Below are 19,146 nucleotides of genomic sequence, written 5' to 3'. Positions count from 1 at the left end.
CTGGCACTGCCCCCCCCCCACACACACACACACACACATACACACATCTCTCCATTGTGTGCCACCGCCCACCAAGGCACACAGGTCCCTCCAGAGTTGGATAATTAGCGAGGCACAGTGCCAAGGCAGAACCAACAAACAGACAGACCTTGAGATCCAAATGGAAGCCTGGGGTAGTAATCACAGAACATAGACAAGAACAAAATAAGAGATCATCAAGGAGTGAAAAACAAAGCACGGAAGACAGCAAAAGAAAAACAGCAAGAGTGATGGGAGAGAGAGAGAGGGGGGTGGGAGAAGGAGAGGGAAAGAGATGAAGGGAGAGAACAGATTCCTGTCTCTGAATTGTAAATGCTGTCAGAGTGCGTTCCTGTGAGATAGTGTAGCCCACAGGGCTGCCAACAGAGCAGGGCTGATACAGACCCATGGGAAGACTCCCAGCTCTTCTCCTGGGAGAATTTTAGTCGGCCTGCCTGCCAGCCACTCTGCCTCCCTGCCTGCTTCATACCTCTGTCTCCTGCCTGACTCTCAGTCTCCCTGCTTCCCTCTCTCCCTCCTAGCCTGCATGTCTTCTTCCCTACCTCCCTGTCTCTCCCAACTTGTCTCCCTCTCTGTCTCCCTGGCTACATGCCCGAATGCATAGTGCCAACTGTAACGTTTTGTGGAGGAGGAATAATGGTATGGGACTGTTTTCATAGTTTGGGCTAGGCCCCATAGTTCCAGTGAAGGGAAATCTTAACGCTACAGCATATATTGACATTCTAGACAACTGTGCTTCCAACAGTGTGGCAACAATTTGGGGAAGGCCCTTTCCTGTTTCAGCATGACAATGCCCCTTGCAGGGTCCATACAGAAATGGTTTGTTGAGATCGGTGTGGAAGAACTTCACTGGCCTGCACAGAGCCCTGACCACAACCCCATCGGACACCTTAGCGATGAATTGGAACGCCGTCTGCGAGCCAGGCCTAATCGCCCAACATCAGTGCCCAACCTCACGAATGCTCTTGTGGTTGAATGGAAGCAAGTCCCTGCAGCAATGTATCGACATCTAATGGAAAGCCTTCCCAGAAAAGTGGTGGCTGTTATAGCAGCAAAGGGGGGACCAACTCCATATTTATGGCCATGATTTTGGAATGAGAAGTTCAACGAGCAGGTGTTCACATACTTTTGGCCATGTAGTGTATTTTTGACTTTCAGGATGCATGAAATGCATCTTTCTGTTTCTCTATCAAACTGTATTTCTCTTTCATGTATGTATTCAATAGAAAATAACAGGCAACACACCACCTGACAGACTGAGAGCATGTTTACCTGAAGAACATGTGAGAGTTGAGGGTGACAGTGAGAGACAGGAAAGAGAGAGCGAGAGAGAGAGAGGGCAGAGAGAAAGAGAGCGAGAGAGAGAGGGCAGAGAGATGAGCAGTGAGACGTGACGTGGGAAAGAGGAAGGCCCCCTGAGCCATGGGTGTCCACGTGTTGCCAGGCGGCGCTCATCACTCACTGAAGCGTGTGTAATGTAGGGTGTTGAGTCATTGGCTAGGGACAATACAGATCCTTCTCAGACCAAGCCCTGCTTCTCAACCCACAGGGGTATTAGGGTGGGGGTGTGGTTACACTGAAATTATTAGCATTTTTTTCAACAGTTTACATTAGCTCACTTGTCATCACATCCTTTGTTAGATACTTCTGTGTTAATTATTAGATACTACTACACTATTGGAGCTAGGAACACAAGCATTTCGCTACACCCGCAATAACATCTGCTAAATATGCATATGTGACCAATAAAATTTGATTTGATCACATTCTAAAGACCAGATTAGCAGTCTGTCTGTCAGTTGTCTCACTCCCTGTTGCTGTGTGAGTGTGTGTGTGTGTATCTGCAATAAGGCACTAAAGTAAACTGCAAAAAATGTTGCAAAGAAATTAACTTCATGTTCTGAATACAATGCGCTATGTTTGGGGCAAATCCAACACAACACATAACTGAGTACTACTCTTCACATTTTCACGCATGGTGGTGCCGCATCATGTTATGGGTATGCTTGTCATCGTCAAGGACTAGGGAGTTTTTTAGGATAAAAAGAAACGGAATAGAGTTAAGCACAGGCAAAATCCTAGAGGAAAATCTACTTTAGGTCTGTCTGCTTTCCAACAGACACTGGGAGACAAATGCACCTTTCACCAATCATGAGGTAGGAAAATGATGTGGATATATTGAAGCAACATCTCAAGACATCAGTCAGGAAGTTAAACCTTGGTCGCAAATGGGTCTTCCAAATGGACAATGACCCCAAGCATACTTCCAAAGTTGTGACAAAATGGCTTATGGACAACAAAGTCAAGGTATTGGAGTGGCCATCACAAAGCCCTGACCTCAACCCTATAGAAAATGTGATGGCAGAACTGAAAAGGTGTGTGCCAGCAAGGCCTACAAATCTGACTCGGTTACACCAGCTCTGTCAGGAGGAATGGTCCAAAATGAACCCAACTTATTGTTGGAAGTTTGTGGAAGGCTACCCGAAACGTTTGACCCAAGTTAAACAATTAAAAGGCAATGCTAGCAAATACTAATTGAGTGTATGTAAACTTCTGACCCACTGGGAATGTGATGAAAGATATAAAAGCTGAAATAAATCTCTCTCTACTATTATTCTGACATTTCACATTCTTAAAATAAAGGGGTGATCCTAACTGACCTAAGACAGGGAATTGTTACTAGGATTAAATGTGAGGAATTGTGAAAAACTGAGTTTAAATGTATTTGGCTAAGGTGTATGTAAACTTCTGACTTCAACTGTAGATGCCATCGACCATGTCTGTAAAAATGTACCCTTCTTCAAATCCAACCGGCCAACAACACCCAGACATAAGTACATCTGTCCCCCTGCGTTTCATTACTACATTACTACCTTTCGGTTCAGAAACAATAGGAAGAAATCCTATTGTATCTGAGAGACAATGCTTGAGTACAGTGGTAATGTAAACCTTACACAGGGCACATGGGAGCACATAGGCTGCTTAGTCACACCACAGGGAAGAATAAGCATTGCAAACAAACAAACACGCATGCACACACACAATGCACAAAACACACACAATCATTAACCTACGAGCACTCACGACCAGCCAGTGTGTGTGAGCACTCGTAGAGCATGCATACCCACTTCCACAGCCCTCCCACCACATTTCATCAATCTGTTGTGAACGGGGAACTGAGGGCAATTCCACAGTAATGGGAATAATGCTTGGAGTTTTTTCACTGTAAAATGTATGCCAAACAAAATCACATTTATTTCAAACTCTATGCACAAGGACTACTTTAATGTAGTACTTAAATGTCCACTAAATTTAAAAGAAGTCATTTAGTGGAAGCATTTAAACTTACGGAATTAGGGTAAAATCTCCTTCAGGTTTTTATGCGACCACGTTTTCCAAAAATTCTGTTAAAAATCATCTCCGAATTAAGATTGAAAGATGTCTGCAGAAAGAATGGGGTGTCAGCTATGACATGGCACCTTGAGATTGAAAAATTCTATTTTGTTTGTTGAACTACAGTAAATCGGATTTAAACCTGGTAGCGGAATTACGGTAATGGAATTTCAGTGGCTTGCGAAAGTATTCACCCCCTTGGCATTTTTCCTATTTTGCTGTCTTACAAACTGGAATTAAAATGTATTTTCAGGGGTTTGTATCATTTGATTTACACAACATGCCTACCACTTTCAAGATGCAAAATATTATTTTGTGAATATTGTGAACAAACAAGAAATTAGAAAATTTGAGCGTGCATAACTATTCACCCCCCCAAAGTCAATACTTTGTAGAGCCACCTTTTGCAGCAATTACAGCGACAAGTCTCTTGGGGTATGTCTCTATAAGCTTGGCACATCTAGCCACTGGGATTTCTGCCCATTCTTCAAGGCAAAACTGCTCCAGCTCCTTCAAGTTGGATGGGTTCCGCTGGTGTACAGCAAGTCATACCACAGATTTTCAATTGGATTGAGGTCTCGGCTTTGACTAGGCCATTCCAAGACATTTAAATGTTTCCCCTTAAACCACTCGAGTGTTGCTTTAGCAGTATGCTTAGGGTCATTGCCCTGCTGGAAGGTGAACCTCCGTCCAGGTCTCAAATCTCCGGAAGACCGAAACAGGTTTCCCTCAAGAATTTCCCTATTTTTAGCGCCATCCATCATTCCTTCAATTCTGACCAGTTTCCCAGTCCCTGCCGATGAAAAACATCTCCACAGCATGATGCTGCCACCACCACGGTGTTCTCGGGGTGATGAGAGGTGTTGGGTTTGCGCCAGACATAGCGTTTTCCTTGATGGCCAAAAAGCTACATTTTAGTATCATCTGACCAGAGTACCTTCTTCCATATGTTTGGGGAGTCTCCCACATGCCTTTTGGTGAACACTAAACATGTTTGCTTATTTTTTTCTGGCCACTCTTCCATAATGCCCAGCTCTGTGGAGTGTTTGGCTTAAAGTGGTCCTATGGACAGATACACCAATCTCGGCTGTGGAGCTTTGCAGCTCCTTCAGTGTTATCTTTGGTCTCTTTGTTGCCTCTCTGATTAATGCCCTCCTTGCCTGGTCTGTGAGTTTTGGTGGGTGGCCCTCTCTTGGCAGGTTTGTTGTGGTGCCATATTCTTTCCATTTATTAATAATGGATTTAATGGTGCTCCGTGGGATGTTCAAAGTTTCGGATATTTTTTTTTTATAACCCAACCCTGATCTGTACCTCTCCACAACTTTGTCCCTGACCTGTTTGGAGAGCTCCTTGGTCTTCATAGTGCCCCTTGCTTAGTGGTGTTGTAGACTCTGGGGCCTTTCAGAACAGGTGTAAATATACTGAGATCATGTGATAGATCATGTAACACTTAAATAAAGTCCACCTGTGTGCAATCTAACTAATTATGTGACTTCTGAAGGTAATTGGTTGCACCAGATCTTATTTAGGGGCTTCATAGCAAAGGGGGTGAATACATATGCACGCACCACTTTTCCGTATTTATTTATTTTATTTTATTTTTTAACAAGTAATTTTCTTCATTTCACTTCACCAATTTGGACTATTTTGTGTATGTCCATTACATGAAATCCAAATAAAAATCAATTTAAATTACAGGTTGTAATACAACAAAATAGGAAAAATGCTAAGGGAGTGAATACTTTTGCAAGGCACTGTAGATCATGGATCCGCGATCTGTGCTACACAGAAATTCATAATTAAGAATATAACAGCACAGCAAAGCAAAGTAGAGTCCAGTAGAATAGAGTACAGTTCAAAATATTGTACTCTACTGTACTGTCACGTCCTGACCAGTATAAGGGTTATTTGTTATTGTAGTTTGGTCAGGACGTGGCAGAGGGTATTTTGTTTGTGGTTCGGGGTGGTGATTTATTTAGTAGGGTGTTTGTTTAGTTAGTTCCGGGTTTTTTGGGGTTATGTTCTATGTTTGTATTTCTGTGGTTTCTAGTCTGTTGTATTTCTATGTCTAGTTGATTGAGGTTGGACTCTCAATTGGAGGCAGGTGTTTTCTAGTTGCCTCTGATTGAGAGTCCTATATATGGGTATGTGTTTGGTTAAAAGTGTTTGTGGGAGATTGTTCTTGGATTGCTGTGTTGCCTTCAAGACTGTTATTTTGTCGTTCATCGGTTTGTTATTTTTGTATACGTGTTTGTTTTTTCCTTCTTTACCCGTCAATAAAGAAGATGAGTATACATGTCGCTGCTGTGTTTTGGTCCTCTCCTTACGACAACCGTGACAGAATCTCCCACCAATCAAGGACCAAGCAGCGGGGTAAGGAGCAGAAGAACAAATATATGGACTATCAAGAGAAATGGACCTGGGAGGAAATTCTGGACGGGGCTGGACCTTGGCACCAGGCTGGGGACTACCGTCTCCCTCTGGAAGAAATCGAGGCAGCCAAGGCGGAGAGGCGTCGGTACGAAGCTATATATGCGCCGATAAAGCACGAGAGGCATCCCCAATCATTTTTTTGGGGGGGGGGGCACACGGTTCATCGTTTTGTTATTTTTGTATACGTGTTTGTTTGGTTTTTTTCCTTCTTTTCCCGTCAATAAAGAAGATGAGTATACATGTCCCTGCTGCAATTTGGTCCTCTCCTTACGACAACCGTGACAATACCAGTGGAAGGGAGGACAGTAGCAGGTGCCCCAACTGTGGTTTGTGACTATTATGATTTCCCATTGTAGCCAAATCAGTTGCAGTAATTCCATTACATCTGTTTCTGAAATTCTGTTACAAATTACGAGTTTAATCACTTAATAATTCATAAACAAAATTGATATCAGTAAAATCACTAACTAATTGGTATGTCTACCATTACCTGTTACTTCTGTGGACTTTCATTATACTCTCTCCTCATGAGGAACAAGGCAATATCTCTTAAACTTACAGAAGATAAACAATTTCTCCAACACTAAATATAAGTGTTGATATTAGTTGGAAGGGGTCTTTACGTCAACATTATTGTGTTCTGATGTATTTTTGATATCTTATAAGCCTTTTTCTGGTAGATATTTTCTAAGACCCTTTTTCCATCTGTTTATCCAGAAATCAAAGCCTTTACCTATGCCTAATTTTTAAGATGGAAAATTGTTAAAAATGCATCTACTGGTATGCCTTCATTTCCCCAAAATATAGACTCTTAGCTTTAATTTGACACCCAAATTGATATGAACTTCACATGTTGGTGCTCATGGGTCCTTTTCTATGGAAATGCCCGAGTCAGCAGAAGCCCTCACATAAAAGAGCCATGCACTGAAGGTCACTATGATACCATCAATATTTCATAGAAAAACATTGTTTCTTCCAATTAAAAAAAAACATTCTGGTCTGTCTGATCTAAGACGGATGGAAAGGATTTCCATGGATCATTCTGAGGTGTGAGCTGGGATTCTCTGTGAGCAGAGGAGCGAGGGACGTCCAATTTAATGAGATATCAAAGCAGAGAGGAAGGAAAGAGGGATGAACAGAGGGTTGGGAAAAGGCAGCACTTGGTGGGCCAGGTAATGACAGATGGCTCTTCTGAACCCTGTTAGGTTGTGGGGGGGAACAGTTCTGAGAGGCATCTTAAAACTAAACTACAGCTAAACAAAAACTATGATGAGCGAGACTGACAGTTGTGGCAACAGGTATTATTAATAATGTTCTAATAATAAGTGAGGTATTCACTTACAAAGGTTATCTTCAAGGAAAGAGAAGAAAAGCAAAGCAGAGAGGGTGTACTTTATTGAGATAGAAAGGAACAGACACTCCCCAATGAGGAAGGTGAGCGAGTGGTGGTGAAATGAAATGCTGTGATGAGAATTTATAAAAAATAAAAAACAGAAATACCTTATTTACATAAGTATTCCGACTCTTTGCTATGAGACTCAAAATTGAGCTCAGGTGCATCCTGTTTCCATGAATCATCCTTGATTTGTTTAAACAACTTGATTGGAGTCCACCTGTGGTCAATTCAATTGATTGAACAAGATTTGGAAAGGCACATGCCTGTCTATATAAGACCCACAGTTGAGAATGGATGTCAGAGCAAAAACCAAGCCATGAGTTCGAAGGAATTGTCCTTAGAGCTCCAAGACAGGATTGTGTAGAGGCACAGATCTGGGGAAGGGTACCAAAACTGCAGCGTTGAAGGTCCCCAAGAACACAGTGGCCTCCATCATTCTTAAATGAAAGAAGTTTGGAACTACTAAGACTCTTCGTAGAGCTTGCCACCCAGCTGAACTGAGCAATCGGGGGAGAAGGGCCTTGGTCAGGGAGGTGAAAATTCTGTTTTTGCTTGGTCATTATGGGGTATTGTGTGTAGATTTATGAGGGGGAAAAAAACAATTTAATACATTTTAGAATAAGGATGTAACCTAACAAAATGTGGAAAAAGTCAAGGCGTCTGAATACTCTCCAAAGGCACTGTATATACAGAATACTGTATAAATGTGACAGTAGAAACCATATTGATCTAGGTTTAGTTTGAGCAGAGAGAACTCACCCATAACTCGAGGCCCATGGATAGAAGGCAAGGAGACACAGAAACTGTGTGTGTGGCTGAGACAGAGGAAGCCTTAATGGGCTTAGAGAGGAGGACAGGAGGCGAGCCAGGGAGGGGTCGAATATGGATGGGGCTGTCAGTGGACTGTCTATTTTCACTGCAAAGGAACTTGCCATTGAGTATGTGTCAGCAGCAGAGGTACACAGATATGGTGTATGTGTGTGATGAGATTGGGGATGGTGGGTGATGGAGTAGAATATTTCAGTTTAGCCTCCACCCAGCCAGAGGTCACCAGTGGACTGACACAAGGTCATATCTGGGATGTCACAGCTACACCTGGGAAGAGGGAAGAGTGGGCCTGCTCAGTGATACTAAATACTACCCATTCTCATTGCAACATTTGGGGGGTAACATTTTCTCTGGGTCAGCTACGTCCTACCAATATGTCTGGCATCTGTCTCTAGATATTGAGTTTAAAAGGGTTATGACAGTAACTAGGCAAGTGTTTTGTTTACAGTAACTATGGGCTGTCATAATGAATCCATCCAAATAGAAACCACCTGTTGTGACGTATTTCTCGTCGCTCTCCTCTGTGGTTCCAAAATAAAGGTCAGTCTTCTAGTAGGAACAGGGCTGCTTTACATAGCTAGCATTATTCTCTCTATCTGCTGCTGACACATATTCAATGGCAAGCTGCCGTGCAGTGATTTGACAGTACCTCCATGGATATTAGACCCCTCCCTGTATCGCCAGGTTGGCATGCAAACCAAAACAACAACATACGGACATCTACAATGCCTCAAATAGCTACACCCTCCAACAACCTCATCAACATACCACCAGTCATTATACTGCCATACAGTCTCTCACAGCATCAGAGGCTGGTGTAAAATAGAGCATCAACCATAGAGATGTGCCTCTGAATCTCACACACACCACAGTGGTCTGTAGATGTATGTCATACAGAACGTACACTGTGGTGCAGAGTAAATGTAGGACAGATAAGAGGTGTGTGTGTGTGCGTGTATGAGTGAGTGCATAAGTGTGCAAAGTGTGCGTGCAGGTGGATGCATGGCGACTCTCCCTGCAGTGTGAATGAAGGCTAATAGGTCTGTTAGTCAGTGGGGTGTGTCAAGGTCATTTATGAACACTAACTGGAGAAAAGTGAAACCCAAACTCTCTCTTCACCTCCTTTACCAGATTGATCCTGATTACATTTCAAAATAAACAACTCTCTGGGAAAAGAAAGGCGCAGGGGGTTGTTTCATGAATAACAACTCATGGTGTGATCGTGGTAATGTACAGGAACTCAAGTTATTTTGTTTCCCCGATCGGGAATACCTCACCATTAAATGCTGAACGCATTGCCTCCCGAGATAACTATCTTTGCTCATCGTCACTGCCGTGTTTATTCCAAGCCAACACCGCAAAAATTGGAACTCTCAAGGAACTACACTGGACTATGTGCAAACTGGAAACCGCATTTCCTGAGGCCGCATTTATTGTAGCTGGGGACTTTAATAAAGGAAATCTGAGGAAAACGCTACAGAAATTATATCAACACATCTTCTGCACTACACGTGCATCACAAACTCTTGATCATTGCTACTTTCCCTTCCGGCACGGCTACAAGGATCTCCCCCGCACTCCCTTCAGCCTCTACTCTGCTCCTCCTGACCTATAGGCAGAAACTTAAACAGGAAGCACCCGTGGTAAGGACTGTTCAACGTTGGTCTGACCAATCGGAACCTTCAGTTTGCTACAAGATTGCTTTGATCACGCAGACTGGGAAATGATCCGGGTCGCCTCTGAGAACAGTGTCGACGTATACACTGACTCAGTGACGGGGTTCATCAGGAAGTGCATAGAGGATAGTGTTCCCACTGTGACGATTACAACTTATCCAAACCAACAACCGCGGCTAGATGGCAGCATTCACCCAAAACTGAAAGTGGGAACTTGGACGTGTACAAACATACCTGCTATGACCTCTGTAAGGCAATCAATGAGGCGAAACGACAGTACAGGGACAAAGTGGAGTCGCAATTCAACAGCTTAGACACAAGAAAGATTATAAAGGGAAAGCCAGCCACGTTGCAGACACCGATGCCTCTCACTGGATAAGTTAAACACCTTCGCCTGCTTCGAGGAAAACAACATTGAGAGCAGGGGTGCGTGCTCAGCCCCCTCGTGTACTCCCTGGTCAACCATTGACTGCGTGGCCACTCAAGTCTCCAACTCAAATCATCAAGTTTTCTGATGACACAACAGTGGTCACCTTTTAAATCCACTTCAATCGGTGTAGATGAAGGGGAGGAGCCAGGTTAAATAAGGATTTTTAACCTGTTGGGTCTAGGGGGCAGCATTTGCACGTCTGGATAAAAAAAATGTACCCGATTTAATCTGGTTACTAATCCTACCCAGTAACTAGAATATGCATATACTTATTATATATGGATAGAAAACACTCTAAAGTTTCTAAAACTGTTTGAATGGTGTCTGTGAGTATAACAGAACTCATTTGGCAGGCAAAACCCTGAGACATTTTCTGACAGGAAGTGGATACCTGATGTGTTGTATTGACTTTAAACCTATCCCATTGAAAAACACAGGGGCTTAGGAATATTTTGGCACTTCCTATTGCTTCCACTAGATGTCACCAGCCTTTACAAAGTGTTTTGAGTCTTCTGGAGGGAGATCTGACCGAACAAGAGCCATGGAACGATGATGTTCCATTAGACACCTGGCGCGAGTTCATGTTGGGTACCCTCGTTCCAATACGTTATAAAAGAGTATGCATTCGTCCACCTTGAATATTATTCATGTTCTGGTTAAAAAGGCCCTAATGATTTATGCTATACAACGTTTGACATGTTTGAACGAACGGAAATATATTTTTCCCCCTCGTTCATGACGAGAAGTCCGGCTGGCTTACATCATGTGCTAACGAGACGGAGATTTTTGGACATAAATGATGAGCTTTTTTGAACAAAACTACATTCGTTATGGACCTGTGATACCTGGAAGTGACATCTGATGAAGAGAATCAAAGGTAATGGATTATTTACATAGTATTTTCGATTTTAGATCTCCCCAACATGACGTCTAGTCTGTATCGCAACGCGTATTTTTCTGGGCGCAGTGCTCAGATTATTGCAAAGTGTGATTTCCCAGTAAGGTTATTTTTAAATCTGGCAAGTTGATTGCGTTCAAGAGATGTAAATCTATAATTCATTAAATGACAATATAATATTTTACCAATGTTTTCTAATTTTAATTATTTAATTTGTGACGCTGACTTGACTGCCGGTTATTGGAGGGAAACGATTTCCTCAACATCAATGACATAGTAAAACGCTGTTTTTGGATATAAATATGAACTTGATAGAACTAAAAATGCATGCATTGTCTAACATAATGTCCTAGGAGTGTCATCTGATGGAGATTGTAAAAGGTTAGTGCATCATTTTAGCTGGTTTTATGGTTTTGGTGACCCTGTCTTTGACTTGACAAAACATTACACACAACTCTTGTAAATGTACTGTCCTAACATACTCTAAATTTATGCTTTCGCCGTAAAACCTTTTTGAAATCGTAAAACGTGGTTAGATTAAGGAGATGTTTATCTTTCAAATGGTGTAAAATAGTTGTATTTTTGAAAAATTTGAATTTTGACATTTATTTGGATTCAAATTTGCCGCTCTTGAAATGCACCTGCTGTTCATGGAGTGCACCACGGGTGGCACGCTAGCGTCCCACCTAGCCCCAAGAGGTTAAGCCTTGACAGTTGAGACATGGATTGTGTATGTGTGACATTCAGAGGGTGAATGGGCAAGACAAAGATTTAAGTACCTTTTGTGTGTGTCAAGAACTGCAATAGTGCTGTGTTTTTCACACTCAACAGTTTCCCGTGTATATGAAGAATGGTCCACCACCCAAAGGACATCCAGCCAACGGGAGGCCAGTGGTCGAAAACGGGTCATTGATGAAAGAGGACAAAGGAGGCTGACAAATTGTGTAGAGCAACAAACGGCTACAGTTAGTCAACTGACAGTCCAGGACAACATTGGTGCCCAAAGAGCCATAAAAGAATGCACATCTCGTCGTACCTTGACACGAATGATGTATGGCAGCCGACGACCTTACAGAGTTCCACTTCTTTCAGCAAAAAACAAGAAACTGCAGTTGCAGTGGGCTAAGAAACGAAAACACTGGACACTGGAGAACTGAAAAAGCATTGCCTGGTCTGATGAAACCCGGTTACTACTGTGTCACGCTGATGGACTAGGGTATGGAGAAATCCACATGAGTACATGCATCCATCCTGTCGCGTGTCAACATTACAACATTACAGGCTGGTGGTGGTGGTGTGATGGTGTGGGTTGTGTTTTCATTGCACACATTGGGCCCCTTGATAAAAGTGGAGCAACGTTTGAATGCCGCAGGATATCGGAACATCATTACCAATCAGGTGTATCCCTTCATGGCAGCAGTGTATCCATCTGCAAATGTATTTTCTCAGCAGGATAATGCCCCATGCCACAAGGCTAGGATTGTCCAGGAATGGTTACACAAACAATTCAGCTTACTGCAGTGGCCTGCCCAGTCACCAGATCTCAATCCAGTTGAGCATCTGTGGGATGATATGGAATGAGCTATTCAGAGTAGAGATCCACTACCAGCCAACTTCACACAACTGTGGGAAGCATTGGAGTCAACATGGGCCAGCATCCCTGTGGAACGCTTTCAACACCTTATAGAGTCCATGCCCCAACGATATGAGGCTGTTCTGAGGGTAAAGTGGGGGGGGGTTCCACTCAGTATTAGGAAGGTGTTCCTAATGTTCTGTACACTCAGTGTATATTTATATTCCGGACTCTGACATTGTTCAATTTGATATTTCATAATTTCTTTATTTTGACTTTTTGGATTATGTGTTGTGTATTGCCAGGTATTATTACTGCACTGTTGGAGCTAGAAAGACATGCATTTCGCTGCACCTGTGATAGCATCTGCAAATCTGTGTACATGACCAATGCATTTTTATTTGATATGACACTTCCTTCCATACTCTCCTTAAATGTGTGATGCTAGATCAGTGAAATACTAGGCCTATTTTAGATGCTTGTTTGGAGGAAAGTGTATGCATGGAAAAAGTAATGCTGTGTTTATTTCCATTTCCTTCTTCTCACAGAAAAGTTAGAATTTGGGATTTGAAGAATTGGATTTCAGTACATTTTCACCTGCAGGTTCTGACAGCTTCTTATCCAGCTGTATCCAACACAGCACAGCAAAGTTGGCCTACAGTGGACCAGACCATTACCATACCAGAAGATATCTATCCCCGGGTGTAAAGTTGACCTGCCATGTGGGAGGAAGATGAGCCAATGTCCCTCAAATGTCCTTTGAGGTGACACTCACTCTCTCAGGAAGTGAAAATTGATAACTGTGTTTTTGTGTCACATAATTCCTGTCACTGACCAACATGTGACATTGCTATTTTATCAGACATAACTAAAATGCATTTTCACCACATGAAAGGAACTACTAAGGCTGTTCTGTCAAAACAGGAAAAATATTGTTCATGCGTACATTCTTGCTTATATGTGTTTCCTGAATGTATGTGTTAGTGCCTGCATGTGGTCTTTAAAAAATATATTTGTTTAGTATATTGTGTGTGTGTGTGTGTGTGTGTGTGTGTGTGTGTGTGCAAAAAGTGACAGTCAGGGGCATACTAGTAATTACAGTCTCTAAAGCCACTGTGCCGATTGGGATGAAGTGAAACAAACAACATATGTACTGGCCACTACCACTGCTATACTAGAAAATAAACATTACGAGACACAATGTACACAATGACAAGCCATATTGATCTTCTCTATACACTGATGGATACATACAGAGTTTACGTACAGAGCAGACCATTAACATAAGACCGGTGGAGTTTACACACCAATAGATACAACTGGGATGGCAGGCCTAAATGATATGAAACAGACAACCCCAGCAGTCAGAAATTAGCTTTTTTGCTTGTCTTAATTCTTACTGCATTTCACTCTGTGATTCAAGCCATGATTACTTTATACGCCTGAGTCACGTAGTACTGCACACACACACACACACACACACACACTGTTATTGCCGTTGGGTGGAGAGGATCACGAGGGCTAATTCATTTGTCTGGCTCGTGCATGCAAAACATCAACCACACAGGACGGAGAGGACAGGAAAGGAGGGGTAGCAAAGGGAGTCGATGGCTAACGATACCGGCTTTCAAGGACTGTCTGCACATGAGGGATCAGAAAAAAACATGGAGGGTAGCTAACTGGAGTAGAATAGAATGAAACTATCGTATGTCAAACCCCTCCAAGCTGACGAACACAGCAACACTGTCACAGGTGAATCAGAAGGAGAACTGACATGAATACTAATGCGCTTCCTGTTGACCCCTTGACCCCTAAGCTTGTATGACCAAAGGCATTGTGGAGAAGTGCTTAGGGAACAAGATAATACAATGTTACAGCTCTCATTCATTAGAAATCCACTGCCCACTACTGACCCATCCTCTATCAGCATATGTTTAGCCGCAGTTATACCCAGGTGTATGAATTCTGTATGAATGAATGACGTATTACCAGGGTTGGGTAAGTTACTTTCTAAATGTAATCTGTTTAAGTTACAAGTTACCTGTCCAAAATTGTAATCAGTAACGTAACTTCTGGATTACTCAAACTCAGTAACGTGATCTGATTACGTTCCGTTACTTTTAAATTACTTTCCCCTTAAGAGGCATTAGAAGAAGACAAACACGTATGTTACCAATTGAACGACATCTATTGCAGGATAAATCCATGTTAAAGTTTACATTGCTGGCCATTTATGGATGTTCAATTTTACTTCATTGGTTGGTTATGTAGATTTCTTCTAACCTAACCCATCACTTTCTACTACATATAATACAATTAAATTATATCTTTACATTAAAAACCAAAGTCTATCAGAATTCTAGTTATTCCAATAAATGTTATACACCTTGATCTTCAGGAATAGGACTGGAAATAGGGAAGTATAGACTAGCCAAATTGTTTTACCTGAGCATGACCCAAAAACAAATGTCATATTCGTGTATGTAGGTGGCAGGGAAGTCAGGCGCAGGAGAAACCAAGTTGGTTAAATATGGAGTATTTAATGAAAAACAAACTCCAAAACCAAAGTACAAAATAAAATGGGTAAAGGATACCCGTCGCACACCGATACACAAACCCACGTAACATAACATACAAACAATCACCGACAAGGACATGAGGGGAAACAGAGGGTTAAATACACAAGTAATTAATGGGATTGGAAACAGGTGTGATGGAAGACAAGACAAAACCAATGGAAAATGAAAAACTGATCAATGATGGCTAGAAGACCGGTGACGTCGACCGCCGAGCACCACCCGTGCAAGGAGGGGCGACAACTAAGGACTTATTAGCCTTGTCCTACTCTGTTGTTTACGATTTTGTTGTCATGGAGGACTGATTGGGCTCATTGATTCGAGTTGAAAAATAAATGCTGCGCTCATGGAATGGCATGCTTTGCTAAGAGTGTGCAAAGCTGTCATCAAGGCAAAGGGTGGCTACTTTGAAGAATCAAAAATCAAAAATATATTTTGTTAACACTTTTTTGGTTACTACATGATTCCTTATGTGTTATCTTCACTATTACTCTACAATGTAGAAAATAGTCAAATGAAGAAAAACCCTGGAATGAGTAGATGTCCAAACTTTTGACTGGTACTGTATATATACTGCTCAAAAAAATAAAGGGAACACTTAAACAACACATTCTAGATCTGAATGAAAGAAATCATCTTATTAAATACTTTTTTCTTTACATAGTTGAATGTGCTGACAACAAAATCACACAAAAATAATCAATGGAAATCCAATTTATCAACCCATGGAGGTCTGGATTTGGAGTCACACTCAAAATTAAAGTGGAAAACCACACTACAGGCTGATCCAACTTTGATATAATGTCCTTAAAACAAGTCAAAATGAGGCTCAGTAGTGTGTGTGGCCTCCACGTGCCTGTATGACCTCCCTACAACGCCTGGGCATGCTCCTGATGAGGTGGCGGATGGTCTCCTGAGGGATCTCCTCCCAGACCTGGACTAAAGCATCCGCCAACTCCTGGACAGTCTGTGGTGCAACGTGGCGTTGGTGGATGGAGCGAAACATGATGTCCCAGATGTGCTCAATTGGATTCAGGTCTGGGGAACGGGCGGGCCAGTCCATAGCATCAATGCCTTCCTCTTGCAGGAACTGCTGACACACTCCAGCCACATGAGGTCTAGCATTGTCTTGCATTAGGAGGAACCCAGGGCCAACCGCACCAGCATATGGTCTCACAAGGGGTCTGAGGATCTCATCTCGGTACCTAATGGCAGTCAGGCTACCTCTGGCGAGCACATGGAGGGCTGTGTGGCCCCCCAAAGAAATGCCACCCCACACCATGACTGACCCACTGCCGAACCGGTCATGCTGGAGGATGTTGCAGGCAGCAGAACATTCTCCACGGCGTCTCCAGACTCTGTCACGTCTGTCACGTGCTCAGTGTGAACCTGCTTACATCTGTGAAGAGCTCAGGGCGCCAGTGGCGAATTTGCCAATCTTGGTGTTCTCTGGCAAATGCCAAACGTCCTGCACGGTGTTGGGCTGTAAGCACAACCCCCACCTGTGGACGTCGGGCCCTCATACCACCCTCATGGAGTCTGTTTCTGATCTTTTGAGCAGACACATGCACATTTGTGGCCTGCTGGAGGTCATTTTGCAGGGCTCTGGCAGTGCTTCTCCTGCTCCTCCTTGCACAAAGGCGGAGGTAGCGGTCCTGCTGCTGGGTTGTTGCCCTCCTACGGCCTCCTCCACGTCTCCTGATGTACTGGCCTGTCTCCTGGTAGCGCCTCCATGCTCTGGACGCGACGCTGACAGACACAGCAAACCTTCTTGCCACAGCTCGCATTGATGTGCCATCCTGGATGAGCTGCACTACCTGAGCCACTTGTGTGGGTTGTAGACTCCGTCTCATGCTACCACTAGAGTGAAAGCTCCGCCAGCATTCAAAAGTGACCACAACATCAGCCAGGAAGCATAGGAACTGAGAAGTGGTCTGTGGTCCCCACCTGCAGAACCACTCCTTTATTGGGGGTGTCTTGCTAATTGCCTATAATTTCCACCTGTTGTCTATTCCATTTGCACAACAGCATGTGAAATGTATTGTCAATCAGTGTTGCTTCCTAAGTGGACAGTTTGATTTCACAGAAGTGTGATTGACTTGGAGTTACATTGTGTTGTTTAAGTGTTCCCTTTATTTTTTTGAGCAGTGTATAATTTATAAATCCAAAAATAAATGCAGCAACTACAGATTGCCCCTTTAAGTCTATCAAAGTGTACAAGTTTGAGCATGTGTCCATTAGGCCTATGGATTTATTATCAGCATGAATTAGATTGAGCAATAAAAGCCCCACTTTTATTCCATAGGCTTGGATTCGCACTAAGCAGCTGTTGCGAGCGCATTTTTCAATGCCTGTCAACTGGTTTCAAAAACAATGATTGATAGGCAGCTTAAACTTCTGGAATATTACAGTTACCGTTTTTTTGTAATCCCTTACATGTAACGGATTACATGTAATCCGTTACTCCCCAACCCTGCGTATTACAGTGATACGTAAAGGTTTATTACAGTCAGTTCACACTGAAGCCAACGCAGCCAATTGAAACGGAAGGGGGGATGGACCACTGTCATGTAAAGAATGAATATTTACAAATCAACTGGTATACAGAATAAACCAACATTCTTGAAAATGTACAGACTCATTCTTTGATCACAAATCAAAATACAAAATCAAAAGTCCTCTAAGTTAAGAAACAATGTTTTTGTCCTCCAATTCAAGTAAATGTCCAGTAAGAATTCCAAATAACAAGACAAAATAAGGATTGTCATTACCAGTTCAGTTAGTCTGTGAAATTACCCAAAGGAGAAATAGTCCACAGAGGAGAAAGACTAAACATACAAGTAGGCCTTCAAAATAGCCTTCCACACATTAGTTCTTGGAAGTCAATAGTCCACAAAAGGAAACTTCATAAACAATACAATATTCCTTAGAAGTCTTTGAGAAAGTTATCACTCGTATGATGTGAGATGACTAGGCTTTTAAACCCTAAACAGTAACTTAGTTACCAAACATTTCTGACCAAAATGTGCAGTCACTCAAACAAGGGCAAAGTCTAGTTGCCAAACGTTGTCAAACATTGCAGATAGAAATGCCATCTATAGAGCAAACATGATTCCTTGTTCTACATGTCGGGGAGGCATGTTTGTTTTACATAACATATGTAGAACAAACATAACATTCTATCTGAACGTTCCAAAATGTTGTGTCCTGCTGAACGTGCCCCAGGAATTGACTATGGGTGTGGTTAGGGAGTGGCCAGGGTGGAGCCCACAGCCTATACACCTCTCAGAGAACCACGGAACCTTGTAGGTTACATGTTTCTACTATTACCAAGTATTCTTCAAATCCATGAGGCATTGCTTACTGTATATGTCAACTTCCTTTCTTTTCATAGAACTATCAGGGTCTAAACTGTGAAATAGATGTAAAGCTTGATTATCAATGTCTGATTGTCATTCTCAACCTACTGTCAGCCACATCCTCTCCTCACCTGAGAAGGGTGTAATTGCAGACTGCAATTAGGGGTGTTTTCTAATATTGGGCGTTTCTTGATATCAAGATACACCCATTGATACTCGCAATTAGTCCGTGGCCGTTTCGTTCACATCGCCATTGGTCCGTGGTGAATGAAACGACCAAGGAGCAATGGCAATAATCAATGGGTGTAACTTGATATCAAGAAACGCCCGATATCAGAAAACACCCCTACAGTTGTCAACAACTGTTGTCCCTGACATGAAAGAAACAGCCACGGACCAATGGTGAGCATCAATGGGTTTCTCCAGTGTAGCTAAGCCTAACCCTTTTCCTTTTCCTAATCTTAATATAATTTTGCAAACCTGCTACACTAATTCGCCTAACCTGCCAGGTTAATTATCCTAACCTGATTTGTAAACAAATCATC

This window comes from Salmo salar, chromosome ssa24 (genome assembly GCF_905237065.1).
Source record: "Salmo salar chromosome ssa24, Ssal_v3.1, whole genome shotgun sequence".
Lineage (NCBI taxonomy): Eukaryota > Metazoa > Chordata > Actinopteri > Salmoniformes > Salmonidae > Salmo > Salmo salar.
This window is presented reverse-complemented; position numbering follows the sequence as displayed.